Source organism: Schistocerca nitens, chromosome 6 (assembly GCF_023898315.1).
Source record: "Schistocerca nitens isolate TAMUIC-IGC-003100 chromosome 6, iqSchNite1.1, whole genome shotgun sequence".
Taxonomy (NCBI): domain Eukaryota; kingdom Metazoa; phylum Arthropoda; class Insecta; order Orthoptera; family Acrididae; genus Schistocerca; species Schistocerca nitens.
The window spans coordinates 471,349,829-471,357,564 of record NC_064619.1 but is presented as its reverse complement, the minus strand read 5'-3'; positions in this window follow the sequence as shown (position 1 = coordinate 471,357,564).

The following is a 7,736-nucleotide window of genomic DNA, read 5'->3' as shown; positions in this document are numbered from 1 at the left end:
CATCAATATCATTTACCTTACCTCTTGTCCATCAAAACTCCAATAATCATCAACTCACACAATCTCAATACCTCAATAATACCTCTTCAATACGTCGATACATATAAACCTTATCGCCAATATCATTTCATTTCCATAACAACTCTTTCCTCTATTCAGTCTCCTCGAACAAGTACAGATAAAATCTTAGTGCAAACTTCAGTTCATCATCCCATACAATCCGAAGAAACAATGTCAACACACAACCTCTGTGTAATCCATCTGACCCAAATCTTCTACTCATTATGAATTGTAAAATACATTTTGGTTACCTTGTCCATCATTAAATAAAATAAATGCATACATGACCTCTAACAGCCTTCAGTTTGAATAGCTTTCAGTAAGTAGGTGCGAGTACGTAGTATGAAAGATCACATAAGACTTTGAGTGAATAAATCGTAATATTTCACAGTGTGTACACCACTTCAAAAATCATGGCAAAACAGAAGCAAACATGTGGAGTATTTCTTGTGTCAAGTGTCACTTGCTATTTCAATTGCTCACGAAGAATGCAGTGTAATAACTGTCAATGGTCTAAACCTAGTGTTCGTATGTCATGTCGTTAGCTTCCTTCCTATTAGCATAAATTTATACAGCTTCCATAAAACCTCCAGCTCATGTGACTTCTATGAAATTTCTTGTACTAATGTCGTTCGTCGAATTATAGCAGTTCATTTTCTTATCTTAAAAATATAAGGCACTGAGCGTAAGCAAAACATGCAATAGCGAGTAAATATACCAGTAGAGAACAGAATGTCAAGCACAATCCCTACAACGAGGCTCTGCCAAGCAAACAATCTATAATTAATACCATAGTGTGACCTACACTCTATGTTCGCACACAGTACATCAGCATTTCTATATACCAAATTAAAGAGTAGTTATGACAACAAAACAGAAATGTGTAAATATGCAATCCATACGCACAGCAGCAAACATATATCTTACGTAATAAACAGGTCATTAGCATCATATCAGCATAAGCAAATAAATGTTCATATGTAATCTTAATAAGTAAACATGACGGCGCAAGCAGATAAATCACAAAGTGTAACTTACATACATAACCATATCAGCACAACTGATCAGGTGACAATTATAATTTAAATAAATAAGCACAGCAGACACATAATAAAAAAAATGTGACATCAGTGAAAAAGCAGTGCAGCCAAGCGATGCATAATATACATAATTAACAACCCTGTTCATTAATCAATCATTGTCAAAATCAGTTAACACAAAGTATAAATCACGTAATCGCGAGCAGCAAATTACGTCTAAAGTACGTACCTAAGGGGAAATATGTTACCTGAAAAATAAACTCAATTAATAGTTACCTTTTTAGTTTATTAGTTTCTTCTTCGAAATTACATTCTTCCTGAAAATTTCTCGATAGCAAGTCCTCTTAACACCGGACACACACAGAATTTACCTGAAGTTCTAAAATATTTTATAGAACCGTATCCTGAAAAATACTGAACGTTAATAACATAATTTATCAAGTCACTATAGCTTTATACTGAATTTAATCGGAGAAATTAGACTGCGTATTTGTTTACGGCTGTCAGTGCATTCGCACTGAGCGCTCGATCAGCTGTAGGTACGCGTGACGTAGGAAGTAATTGTTTGCGGTCAACGACTGCCTTGTGCGGCGCGCAGACTTGACTGTTGCTTTGAGTATGTGCCGCCGCCAAAACACAGCGCGGTATCCTTGTATTCTCTGCATGTTTACGTATAACTGTTGGCTTCTCGAAAGTATGTCATTCCACAAAAATTTTAACGTTCGATATATGATGTATTCCCTTAGAGCGCCGAGATTAAGAGTTTCTACTTCGACAGTGTTATCATGAATAATTTTGCGAATCCTATATGGACCGTTATAAAGCAGAAAAATTTGCGACACAAGCCTTTTCCTTTGTGAGACAAACGATGAAACTTAATTAACACCTTTTGACCAACTGACAAGGTTTAAACGACCAGGACGTTTAGCTGATTTCTCTCTTCTAGCAGCTGCAGATGCAATATTTTGCAGAGCCAGGTTGACAACTTCAGAATGCCGCAGTTTCCGTGTAGGCGGAAAAGGAACGATTTCAGAAATGCGATTTGTCGGTGCTTTATTTTTTAATATCAATATAGGCGGTAAAAAAGTTGAATCATTAGGGAGTTCATTCAGAATGTTTTGCAAAATATGAAGATACTGATCCCACGTTCTGTGATTCTGATGACAGTAAAGACGACACAATTTATTGATTTCCTTCATCCATCTCTCTGAAGCGATAGATTGAGGGTGAAAAAGTGAAATGAAAATTGGTTTAATCTTACGACGCCGTAGAGTACGAAGCCAAATTTTAGAACGTAACTGTGATCCATTATCTGATATAACCTTATCAACATGACCCACTTCTTTACGAAAATGTTTGATGAAAGCATTAGATACTGAACGAGCTGTTGTTTTGCGTAAAGGTGTAAAACACACATATTTTAATGTCAATTCCACTGCTACGAAAATGTACGCAAAACCATTAGTAGAACGAACCACTGGACCGAACAAATCGACCGCAGCCATGTCCTTTAATTTCGCTGGAATGATAGGAAAGAATGGTGCTCTGTGAGAAATAGTTGGCAGCTTAGCCTTTTGACATAATTTGCATTTGGCAAGAACAGGTCGAATACGTTTTTCCATATTACTGAAGTAGCAATTTTCTCGTAATTTATAAAAGCATTTTCTGGGACCAAAGTGTGCATAACTGAAATGTGTGTACCAAATCAATTTATTAACCCACTCATCAGGAATGCAAACTAACCAAAAAGAATTGTCAACCGATTTTCGTTTGAAAAGAACTTTCCAGATAGATCGCAAAAACGAGGTGTGGCCAAATTGTCCAATCTAACAAAGCATCTAAGAAAATTACAGACACCAAGGAAACTACAAACATCACGTTTTGTAGTAGGAACAGCATAATTACGAATAGCGTCTAGTTTCTCTGGATCAGGAAGAATACCTTCTGTAGAAACAATATGACCAAGAAATTTCACCTGAGAACGACCAAATTCAGATTTTTTCAAGTTCACTGTAATGCCAACTCTTGCAAAAATACGTAATAATGAATCCTAAATTTGGTTATGCTCACTCAAAGAACGTTTAGCAATAAGAATATCGTCAATATATGAAGTAATATTGTCATGAAGATAAACAGGTAAAATTTCGTTTAAACTACGAATGAATGCTGCTGAAGATACAGTAAGTCCAAATGGTAATTTCCGAAATCACTTTTGGGTAAAATAGTCATATCCGGTTATTCTTTACCGACTCTCTAGATAGATTGATAGTCGAAGAGTTGTTTTGATAGATGCAAAGAATAGTAGAAGAGTAGGCAGCGGTGCAGAAAACTAAAAGGGAAATAGCATCACTACAGCTCGGGGCCCTGTGCACGCTACGGCACATATTCACTTAGTGTAGTGAATCCCCTGAGGACTTTAACAGCCGCACATAATTTCCAGTTTGTGACTTAGTGGCCAATTTGGTGGAAGTGCGTACATAAATTGATCTAACCATGAACATGGATGTATGTCGTTCTTAGAATTGCGAAAGATCTTAAATTTACGAACAGTTAAGAAGTGTTTATAGTCAAAGTTTTCTCCTCGCGGCGACAAAGACCTACCGCGTCTGTCCCAGTCCCAATGTCGATTATTGTCAAGTTCGCGCGCCTGGCGCTCTCTTGTTGCATCCCGTAAATGAAATAAATTATTGTCTTCAAAGCCCTCTGCTATCGGTGATTCCAAATTTCTTCTACTGTCTTTTCCTACGATTTCGCCTTCAATTTGTTTGACTTGCTTTCGTAATGCCTCAAATTCCCTTTTAACGCGTTCACTAAATTTTCCCTGATTGTCAACATGTTTATTAATGCTCTGGTACTCTTCGGTTTCTGCAAATGGCAATGGAGCTGTATCATCTGAATCTCTGTCCCCATTTAAACTAAGACTTGTCAGTTTATCTGAGATCTCCTCAACTCTTTCCGATGAGTCACCTATTTTTTCTTTCTGTTTATTTACGTCTTCTGTAAGTGTCGCGACTCGGGTTTCGGTATTGTCACATTTAGTAGTTAACTGTTCATACTGTTGCGTTAAGTTATTTATTCTGTCATTTGGTACGGATTCCTCGATTCTCTCAAATATTTCTTCCTTATCGTGTGCACGTTGTAAATTTAACTCTGAAATTTTTGTACTATCACGCGATCTCTTTCTTCCTGTTCTCTATCCTGTTTCTTTTGTCTGATTTCTATTGAAATTAATATATTATTGTGAGCATTCAAAATCGGTTGTACTTCTTCTCTAATTTCTTTCTTTAATTCATCTTTCATGTTTTTGAAACATGTCCCTATTCGTGAGTCCAACCGTGTTTCCATTGTTCCCATATCAGTTTCTAGCCGTGTTGCCACTGTTTTCAATTCAGATCCTAACTGTGATCCCAATGAGTCTAACCGTATTTCCATTGTTCCCATCTGTGTTTTTAATTCAGATCTTAACTGTGTTTCCATTGTTCCCATATCAGTTTTAATTGTTCCTATCTCTGTTTTAATTGTTCCTATTTGTGATCCCACTGTTTTTAATTCAGATCCCAAATTTAATATTGCACCCATCAACTGCTCCTGGTTCAAAATTCTTTTTGCCCCTAATATTTCCCGCAAAACCAGCTTCCTTCGACATAGCCATGAAGCTATCTGTATTCGATACTATTCCAGAATCTTCTGTCATTAATCTCGAATTCTGAAAATTTTTTGATTGTGAAAAATTTTGAATTGGTTCCGGACTATTTTCCCGACTTATTAAATTGTTTTCAACTTCATTATTCATCATACTGTTCTCCTGTGTTGGCGAGTTCGCCATGTTAACAATTTCGTCATTCTCACTATCCATCATTTTTGCCTTTTTCATCGATCGCGTAATCATTTACAAAACATACAAAATTCGTCACTATACGAAAATTACACACAATGAGACTTTATCTCCAACAATATCATTCACACGAAATGCTTCCCTCAAACACGATTAACGAACAATTGAAATCTTCATAATTGTACAAAATTGTCACACGCGTATACAAGACATCAGAAATCAAATTTTGCAAAAATACCATTGGAAGAATGACAATTACCAAATCTCCACATGCAATATAGACTACAATTACTAAACTACAAATTACTACAACAGTACTACTGTCTGCTATTTTTACAAGAAGAAGAATTCCAAAGGACGATCCTGGCAGGGTCGCCACGTGCATGGGGGCTTAATTAAATATAATGAATGCAAATACTTTTTAATTTTCAGTCGCTGTCTGTCCGGTTACGCAGTCTCGTAAACGGTTGGCCCTGTCTGGTATTTGTACGCAATCTGACTGCATAGAACAACAACAAAGAATGAAAGAAAATTTCCGTTAACACAATTAATTAATTAAGTCCCCAGCAACTATAAAACCTACGAAACAACAAAGCACAAGTGTAACTGTTCTGTGTGTGGAAGTGTGATTCAACTTACACATCTGGCACGGTTCTTCCTCAATAAGACAAGATATTTTAAACACCATTTATACTGAAGTAATTAAAAAAAAACAGAAATACTATAATTGCACATAGAAACCAGAAATACAGTCTAATACAAGAACACGAGCCAGATGCTTTGTTGACTGAACCTGTGACCAAGAGGCATTATTGTTTAAGACATTGAAATAATACAAAAAAAGGAATTTTTTTACCTTCATATATATTGACGAAAAGCACACTCTGATCATTACAGCCTCCCAATCCAATAACATCTGGTGTCTAGCCCATCAAAACAATACTACAAATTCTGAACAAGCACTCACTACCGTAACTTCTCAACTACGACTCACCACTGCTACATCTCAACAAGCACTGCCTACTACGACTTCTCGATAAGAACTGCCAGTGGAGGCGGCTGAATAAAACTCTTTGGCGCAATCTCTGGCGCTGTGGCTCAGTGTAGCCACCTTTCACGTCTTGTCACGGCACAATGACAGTTATTAGAGGCCATTTGTAATCGAGGTGTATTAATGAATCATGATGAAATGAATATTTATTTATCAATACATTCGTTTGCTTATGACAGTGAAGTCATACGTGACTATGAATGCTTCGAATAATGTACACGACATTAGAATTGCTTCTGGAGCATCAGAAGAAAGCAACTGTGTCCTGTAGCCGTGGAATGGACCAGGGCTGCCTATTTTCCTACGTGCTGTGATGTCGAGAGCTTTTCATTTCGACGCTAAAAGGGATGAGTTGTTAGACACGAATTCAGAAACGCTCAGGACACACGTTCTTTTGTGAACGTTAAATAGATACATTTTCTGTATTTTTCATACGGAGCCTTTACGATTATCTTTGGCTGTGATTGAAGAATCATCACACGAGTGCTAGGTGAAAGATGATAAAAAAGAGAGATGACGTGACTTGGACGCAATAAGGGCAGGTCTGTCTGTAGCCCGGTAGCTTAGCAGGTTGCGCTACGTCACTGCTTGAGGTCTGGTGCTAGCATGTGGTACTGCACAGACTCGCAAAACTTTGAACGTCGATTATTCGGAAAAGCCTGAGACAAGCATCATACGAGAACAGTATTCCTTGTGTCTAAGTACATACTACAATTGCGCGAAAACTGAACAAATTCAGTAACTCGTTGGATGTAAGCTTGCCTTATTTGTACAAGCGCAGGACACAGTCTTAATGTGTTTCCAGGGGCTCCATCATAATTTCGCCGAAAATGCGTCGGAGTATAGCTCAAATGTAGTGGCAACGTCTCACAGTCTTAGGAAAAGAGTCCTGTTGGTGTAATTTGCAGTGGCCGTCGAACCTGTCCCTAAGTGTAGCCATTTATCTTGAAAACCGCCTGCAGATGTTCTAATTGCTGGATACATTATCTGGGTCGGTGTGCGAACGTGCCATGTGTACTAGGGTTTTTAGCACACTGTTTCTTTGCGCTCGATGCGGCCCATTCTGAGTACGTAGGTACAAGTCTGCTGTATATGCTGTAGTCCACCGGCCGTCCTCTTTTCCTTTCATCAAGACGTCTGGGAAATGCTAGCTTATGGTCCACCTCGATCACCTTCGTCAACTTTATATTTGGGTGAGTACAGTTGACATGTTTAAGGAATCTGTTGATGTAACCTTGAGATACATCCGTCATATCCATCTCATACGTCTCTTCTACTTTCAACTTTTCTTGATTCTTTATTTTCTCACTCCTTGTTTGAGATGGGCCCATTCTCCTTAGCTCTTTCGTGAACCAGCTAATTTGCACCCTGAGCCGAGCAACCAATAACAAAAAAAGAATTTAATAAGGTGAACATAATAAAATGCTTGCCGTTTTCCTATCCAAGGATGACACGGTCCTCCAGTTTCTGTCTGGTTCGTTTCATGGAAATCAGTCTCGGCCTCCTTTTAAGATTAATTTTCGCCAGTCACGTCAATATAAGAACAAGCAAATACCAGTTAGAGCAAAAGTAATACCTATCTAATGAGTTTCTAGCGCCTTACTACCACCATTTATGTCTAATTAGATGTTCCTTTTAACATGTAAATGAATGAGCAATTCAGATTTTATTTAAGTGATAGAATTTCTGTCTCACGTGAATGACGCCTGGTCGGGTTCTCACTTGAGCCTTTCTAGGTCGTTTTCTGGGT